This window comes from Lactuca serriola, chromosome 8 (genome assembly GCF_051521515.1).
Source record: "Lactuca serriola cultivar US96UC23 chromosome 8, Lser_US96UC23_V15, whole genome shotgun sequence".
Lineage (NCBI taxonomy): Eukaryota > Viridiplantae > Streptophyta > Magnoliopsida > Asterales > Asteraceae > Lactuca > Lactuca serriola.
Window position 1 is genome coordinate 188246243 of NC_136415.1, and position 8936 is coordinate 188255178.

The window sequence follows — 8936 nt, forward strand, 5'->3', positions numbered from 1 at the left end:
GGAACTCGCTACACCATCTCGAGGGCAATAGTTTTATAGTTCATAGTTATAGCATCAATATCAATAATAATTAATAAAGTGTTCCCAAGTATTATGGTGCTTTCCTTGGTCATTATCGGAAGTCCTTTACATCTGTCCGCATAAGTTCAATGCGTGTCTATTCACAGCCATGTAGACAACAACAGAAGTACTGTTCCTCATACTTTTTCGTTTTTAACGTGGAGCTTAGAAAAAGAGATATTCATTGACACACGATTGCATCTTATGCTCCTCACTTTATCCAGGTAGGGTTTCAACAAACTCTGCCTCTATCTATATCCAACGTTTTTCTATCCCAAGTGTATTGCACAACATAATTCATAAAGTTATGCATCGATTTATATCCACACACCTCAAGTAAATGGTCAAAATTGGATGGCTACCATTAAATGTTTCCGAAGACAATTGATAGCTATCTTTTCATCTGCAGCATGCATTTATTCTTGGCTAATTTTGTACGTATCCTTCTAATTGCTTGGTATGTCCTTGTGTGAGTGGGTGAGTGTGTACCTCAAGATTTGATAATTTATGTGAATGAAGGGTTCATATAGTAGCACCCTTACTCTTTTGTATGTGTATGTTGATGTTTGTGTATGCATTAGATCCATAAAATAGAAAAATGAAGCCTAAATTTGTGTAAAGCGGTATTCGTTGCACTAATATTCAGTGGCGGATCCAGAATGGCGGATTCAGAACTAAATATAAGTGGGGCCTATTTTCATAAAAAAAATATATAAACACATAAAATTCAAAACTTTTTTGGGGTTTTGAGGTAAATAAAATGTCAATTGGGGCAATTTAATGTACAAATAGGTGTTAAGGAGGGTATTTTTAGTAAAAATATGATTTTTGAAGGGTTTATTAATAATAAAAATGGTGGGACACATTTCTAAGTGGGGTCCATGCACCCCCCTAAATGGGGCTGCATCCGCCACTGCCAATATTGAATGTAGAGCATAGAAATAACGTAGAATTATGTTTGGTAATTAATCGTAAGTCATAACTAAGTCATTTTTATTCTTAGATAGAACATAAACTTAGTAAGGATTGTTGAAATGGAGTTAGGGTCAACTCTCAAAGAATTAGAGAATATGGCCCAACCGATGTTTGCGAAGGTGGGTCTCTTCCCCTTAAATACCTTGGGATTTCGGTTGGGGGTGGAAAGCTCGTTCTCTTTCTGTTGCTGCAGCAGGTTGATCTTATGTAAATCCGTCCCCGGGCCTCTTGGTTCCTACCTTTTTTCTCTTTATAAAGTCACATCCATGGTTTTATCGAAGCTAGAAAGTTTTAAAAACAAGTACTTATGGGGCGGAGGTAGGGACGGAAAGAAAATCACTTAGGTCTCTTAACAAGTCTTGAATTCTAAAAGGAATGGTTGTCTGGACATCAGTAGCCTGAAGGCTTTCAGTATCTCTTTGCTTTGTAAATGGTGGTGGAGGTACAGAGCAGGCCCCAACTGTCTTTGAACAGAAGTTATTACTTGCTTGTATGGTCCTAGTGGTGGTCTTGGCGTTCCTAGGTCTACTCAGAGTAAATCAACTACATGGGGGGGGGGGGGGGATTTGTGATATTGACATCGACCTTTTAAGTCATGATTTGGACTTGAACTCCCTGTTACAGCATGGCGACGCCTTTGGGAATCAAAACCAAGGTAATTGGATATCGAAGTTGGATAACAAGGGTGTTTTCTAGGTTAGTTCCTTGCAAAAGGTTTTTGACGACGTGTTCTTACCTTCTGTCCCTCTAGCAACGATTTGATCAAGGTTGTCCTTAGTAAAATTAACATGTTCATTTGGAGACTTAGATTAGGTAGCCCGCCTCCTAAGGTGAACCTTGTAAGAATAGTGGTGATAATCCATAATTTATGTTGCTCGATATGCAACACCACCAAGGAAAAGGAGGGGCATTTGTTTGTTTTGTGTTCTTTAGCCAGAGAATTATTGGAAAAGCTAGTAATGTGGTGGTCAAATCTCCCAAACTTTTACAATATAAACTCTATTGAAGATCTTATTCTAGACTCAACCATGCATAGATGGTCTAGTTTTGAAGTTAGCAAATTTGAGGTGGTTATCAAGGCCTTCCTTTTGAGTCTTTTGTCTTACGGAAATGGGATTTGTTTCAATGGAAAGGCCAAAAGCATCCTTATCTTTGTAGAGGAATTCAATTCTTTGTTTTTTCATTGAATTAGATGAAGAGGAAAAGGTTGTAAGTATTCAAAATGGGAAGGTTGGATGTAAGTTGTTGGTTGTTTGTAATGTCACGAATTTCAAGGAAAAAATTGTTTTATTTATCAAAATAGAAGTCTAGAACCCATTACAAAAAGCATTGTCATACATTTATTTGAAAATAGAGGTCAAGAAAAAGTCTTAAAATATTATTTATTGTCTTCGATGCAAGTACATTCATGCGGGAACCTTTCTTCGATCCGAAGAGCAACCTAAAAATCAGTTATTCAACAACTGTAAGTCGAGGCTTAATGAATTCCCTCAAGATATCACATACCACAACATATATAATATACATACACATATTGGCCTTCATCTTATAGCTAGTCCGCAACTTTGCCTTCAGCATGTAGCTGGTCCCTTTCCTTTGGCCTTTAGCAAAAAGCTAGTCCGCTCAAGTCTATTAGCCTTCAGCACAAGGTTGGTCCACCCTCAACTCAACATATATAACAACGTACATATAGCAACAGTCCACACAACAGGCAACTAACTATCGTAGCCTAATTGCCTAATTGCATACTACATGACAACTATATCCTAACATACAAAATATACATACTGAAGTATACATTATATTGAGAAGACAGTTTCTCAGATGGTTAACAACTATCCGGGCAATCCAATTGGCGAGTACGTGCCTAACAAGTACTAAACTATAATACTGTAGCTTATTAGTCCTTACAGAAATATGGTAATATATGCTAGATCTATCATTAATCCAAATTAACATCGGTAGTTCTATCAAATAAGGATCAGTCAGGCAGGACAATTGGGAGGAAAGACCATCTCGACATATAGTTTTTCTGAAATCCAACAATCAATCCAACGTGACCATTTTAGACACATGTCTCATAAGTAGATCAATCAGCATTATGAACAAAATTACTAATACACACTACTAGAAAACAGAAATTTAATGACGCGCATTTTACGACACGCTCTAATTAACGATGCGCAAAAGGACGTGCCCTTAAAATAGAGTCATCTCTCCAAAAAATTTATGGATTTACGTCACGCTTTATTGCGTGCCCTTAATTTAGTGTCTCAAGAAAAAAAAACACGGAGGGCGCTTTATCTTAAACGCGCGTCGTCTGTACCTGTCGCTTTATAATTTTAATGAAACGCGCTTTTAGTAGACAGAAGGAAACGAAATCCCCAAAATTTTGAAAACCCGCCTTTTTTTCTATCATCTATCTATCTTTCATCCTTGCAATCCATTCTCCCCTCTCTGATACTCTCTCCTCTAGACTCCTTTTTGAAAAATATCATGTAAAGTCGTAGAGACAGAGTCTGAAATCATCAAGAGGAGAACAAGAAGATAAAGCGATCGTGAATCCTAATTGATCTGTGAGGTCTCCTCATCAATGGCCTCGACCAAATCTAAAACCTCGAATTCAAATCTAATCAAAATGGATTCATGCCTCACTTCTCTCTCATAGCGATTTAGGGATTTTGGTACAAGGTATTGACTCTTAGACACCAGCGAATTAGGGTTTTTCTTACAAGGTTTGTCTATGCACTTTGATTTCTCAAATGAAGAATCGATAATGTTGGATTTCAAAAAAGAAAAATAAAGCTAATGTTTGTTTCTTTCTCTGCTCTTATACTTTCTTAACTTCGTTTGGGGTTTGTTTAGAATTTGGATTCAGATCTATTTGTGTTGATGGCTAATTCAGATTGGAAGAGTTCCAATCTATGACAATGGCCGACCCACGGTAATTATATTCATGTTATCAAGCCATGTTAGAACCCTTTATCCAAAAGAATCTGATTGGTTCTTCTCGTTTCATCAAAATCGGAGCAGATATTGGCACTTCGCTTAAGGGCACATCATACTAGAGGGAAAATTTAAGGGCATTTAAGGTATTTTCAATAATATTAGTTCTAGGGCTTCCTATATTATGGAGAAAGGCAAGGACGTGTTTCTCTGTGGCGATGGGAACAACACACTCTAACGCGCACATCCACACGCTCTTTGTCTGGTGAGTGTGTGCGATAGCGACAACAAGAAAAACCGAGAGAGGTTAAGGGATCGATTTAGGAGAGGAAGAAGAGATGTGGGAGAGAGACATGGTTAACAGAAGCATCGATCAAGAAAGAAGGCAACACCAAGGTCGTTGCTACTGTCGCTCCCGACAAAACAACATTTACAATGGCCGATGGAAGATGTAAAGTAAACAAAGTAATTGAAATTGATAAGAAGCATCCCCAAAAATTCTGATTTCCTTCTATTCAACAGATTTTTGGAGGTACTTTCTAAGCTAAAGTTTGAATTTTGAATATAGATAGGATATTAGATATTGAATGTTAAAGATTTTGATAATCAGTTTTCTTGCAAGAACTCCTAAATTGCTTCTACAAATCTAACTATTTTGACCCTAAATAATCAGAAAACTAATATTATAATGAGATTTGACTCGGTTTGAAGAAACAACTCCTTAAACAAGAATGTTTAAGGACTCATCCATAGTTTTTTTACCTACAGGAAACCATCAGATGTGAGCTAGTATGATTTTATTTTTAATTGGTTTGTTTTTAGGTGTCCAGACTGAGCTCATATCTGGTGATCAAAATGGGAATATCCGTGTCTGGGACTTGACTGCAAACTCTTGTAGCTGTGAGCTGGTATGATTTTATTTTTAATTTTCAGCATATATACATTGATTAAGCTGTATGGGTTTAAAGTTTTAACAAAACCCAGGTGTCATAGGTTGATACATCAATGAGATCATTGACAGTGATGTGGGATGGAAGCTTGGTTGTTGCTGTAAACAACAAAGGAACTTGTTATGTCTGGAGGCTCTTACGTGGGACACAGGTAAATTCACTATTTATTCTCTTTTTTCATCTAATATTGTTTCTTCTTTACTTAATCTGATCTTATGATTTGTGTTATTTACTGCAGATAATGACCATTTTACATTACTATATATATACTTACATGTCTTAAAAAAATGTCGCATGCTTTTTTTAATTAATATAATAGTAATAATATGATATGTGTGTTTCAGGGCACCAACGATGGGTATGGGATTGGGTGTTTTCTGTAGATGGTGCTAATCTCATTACAGGTGTACATTTGATAAAATTTCCCTCTTTTTGATATAATAATAATAATGATGATGATTAAAAGTAACATACCTCAAGTCCTCAACTACTCTTATTGATGGTTGTCTCATTTTTGGTAAAATGACCATTTTACCCTTGTCAGCATATCCAACCTATTTAATGCTCATCTCCATTTTTGGACGTAAGAATGGAGTAAATGACCACATAGTCAACCTGTTTAACCTAGTTTATGCAGATAAGTTACACCGAATATTTGTTGCAATGATTGTCTATGGGTATTTTTTTATGTGAAGTTCATCTTGTTTTGACTTTTGACTTTTATATTTTTTCATTGTGTGGTTATGATTTGTTTCAGGCATCAGGAATCTTGAAGCAAAATGAAGTGAATTCCAAAAGTAGTACAAAGATGGAATCACCTATTCCGATTCCAATGACTGAATACTCAAATTTGGACCAAGTGGGTACTTGACTCTATCTCTTGCATACCCTTATTCATGTCAATGTTCTGTATATACATCCTGATCAATATAAATTTATGCTGATGTATATTAATTTGACAGATTTAGCTAGAAATATGTTCCCAGGTTCATCCAATTTTAACTCATCCAATCGTCTGGCTGATGTTGTATTGGTTAGTTACTACCTATCATCACATCTTGCAAGCACAATCATTGATATGTATGTAATGAATATTATATTAAGAATTTATGATTACTTTGGAACGTATCAGGGGTCAGCTTCAGAGACTCTGGTATCCAACATTCTTGAACCTGCTTTCTTCTCGAGTCTTCCAACTGTCCATTCCATGATTATTTTTGTGTGTATAAAGTATGTTCCAGTTCCTATTGTCCCTTAGAATGAGCGGTTGTTGTTTCGAATGAGATCACTACACAGCAACTTATAAAAATGGTAAAAAATCATAAAACCAAAATAGTAACTTGGATTCGAATCTTACAAACATTGAAAGTCTGATATATGTAGTTCTCAAATTGTTTTGTGTGTAAATGTGTTGATTTGTGTGTAAATGTAGCAGGGTACAAAGTCCTACTGAAGGTGGGACAAGGGGTGAGGAGGTTGGGCAGGGACAGGGGTAGGGGCAGGGGCAGCAACAACAAGAGCAACTATGACAACATCAATTCAATGAAGCATGTATCTAACTCCATTAATTCACTCCTGACCATCCTAAAATCCTTTCCCAGTTGAAATGAATGCTATTGATATTTTCAAGTAATTATATTATACTTCTTTTTTCATTTTAGTTTATTGAAATCTGATTCTTTTAGTTTCCAATTAATGGGAGTTAATTTCCAACAGTTTCGAAGTAATACCCTTCTAGTACATGTGGTTTAGGGTTCAATTAATTTAGGAGATTCCTTTTAGTTTCTGATCAAAAGATTAAAATTCCGTTAATGCCCTTCTAGGATATTTGGCAATTAATGGAAGTTAATTCCCAACAGTTTTGATGGCTCCAAGGTGTTGTTCACAAATTTTCATAATTAATTATCAATGGATCAAGAATGATCTTACTTTCTACTGTAATAAATTTTCTTTTTATTTCCATAAACAACATCATGTAGTGTATATATGTTTTTTTTTAAATTTGGTTAGTTTGTCAATTTCCTATTATCTTTTGGCATTGTGCTCCTCCTTTTGCTTCAATTGGTTTCTTAACCTAAACAACATATGTGATATAACAATATGTTCAATAAATTTGGCATGGAAATGGAATATTATATATATATATATATATATATATATATTGTTCTCCTTAAAGGGTTAAGACCTGGTCTTACAGGGACTGAATCAGGTGCACCACCAAGATTACTATCTCTGGTACAAAAATGTTGGGATGCTGACATGCACAATAGGCCTTCATTTGATGATATCATCTCCAAACTTGATCTCAACATGGTTTTCCCCTGTTGCCTGTAACAGGCCTCTAAAAGATTCTCCTGTTCTTATGTATTTGCCTGGTAATTTGTGTTTGGTTATAAAATTACACAAATTACCATTTTACCCCTGCAAGATATGCTTATATTTACATCCTAATTGGATGTGATACTTTGTGTAGGGTTGGAAGGAACTGGAACTGGCCTTGTTGACATGAGAAAGCTCTTGGAAAGTGGGTTGAATTTGGCTAAGTCATTATTGAGTGATATGGGCCAATGTACAACTGCTTATCCATATAATCAGCTGTTTGGAGCATTAGTCTTAAAAACTTATGAAAGGCAAGATGAAACTTTACTTAGTTGGAATTTGATGTACATAGTAGATTAGATGCAAATTTATATATTGTAAGAAATAGAATTGTGTAACATTAAATTTATGCAATCAATTCTATTTTTTGTATAAGATATTTTATTTTCTATTATGAAACATTAAATATAAATTTAATTTGAAAAAAATTAAATCTATAAATAATATTTTTTTAAACATTTAAAATTATGATACGCAAAAATGTGTGTCATCTTCATTTATGACATGGCCTTTCTTGACAGGGGTTTTCTTGAGACGCATTGCGTGTCATTAACACACGCGTCGTAAGGTTACGACACGCGATTACGTGTCGTCTTCCTTTATGACAGGGCCTTCCTTGATACGCATTGCGTGTCATAAACGCGCGTCGTAAATGCGTGCCGTCTCTCTTTATGACAGGGCCTTCCTTGACGCGCATTTGCGCGTCGTCTGAGCCTTTTATGACGTGCAATGAGCATCGTAAAAGGTTGTTTTCTAGTAGTGACATCTTATTTACACTTTCATAATTACAGAGAATTTCTAGCGAAAATTGGGATTTGTGCTGCCGGAACTTTGATACCGAGTACTTCAATTAGTCGAGCCTAGATTGTCACACTCATGGCCGACGGCGGAAGCTTCAGGCTGTTCAGCGTTAGAATGTTGGGATTCAGGCCAAAGATATACATTAAGTAATGCACTGGATATATTAAACAATGTTGCTATTTATTCTTTAAATAAAATATATTACACAATTATTCGAGGTACAAGTAGGTCACGAAAGCAAAGTACAAAAGTAAAGCACATAGACTTCGGGCTACATCACCGGGGTTATCTCCTCCTTCAGACAGGTTCATTCTCCTAAGAATACATGTGGTTTAAGATGTCAACATAATGTTGGTGAGTCCACAAGCTTATGATTTTAGTGTTGTATAGGTATTTTAGTTTAACTTGTTTATCCTAAAGGTGTTTCCTTAAGTTTATGTGTATTTTCACTACTTTCTTAAACTGGTTCCTAATAGTAGTCTAAGATAGTTAGTTTTAGTTTAACAAAATTACGACAAATTCCTATAATCGAGCTATGACTGTTGATCCCGAAAACCATGACACTTCATCGGACATCGCAAATGTGTTTAGAAAGTTATGAATGTTTTGACTTGCCGTCAGGTTGTAGCTAGCAACCACAGGTGAGAGTGTCAATACCATATAGATCTATACATATCTCTCTGGCTCACTTAAGATTTAACGATTATTGGATGCGAGCTAGCTGAAAATCTATTAGCGTGTTGATGAATGGTGTCTCATCTAACTCTTGTTGTGGAGGCCTCCTGCTCGATCATGTTGTTATTCGCGTTATATTTATACGGGCTT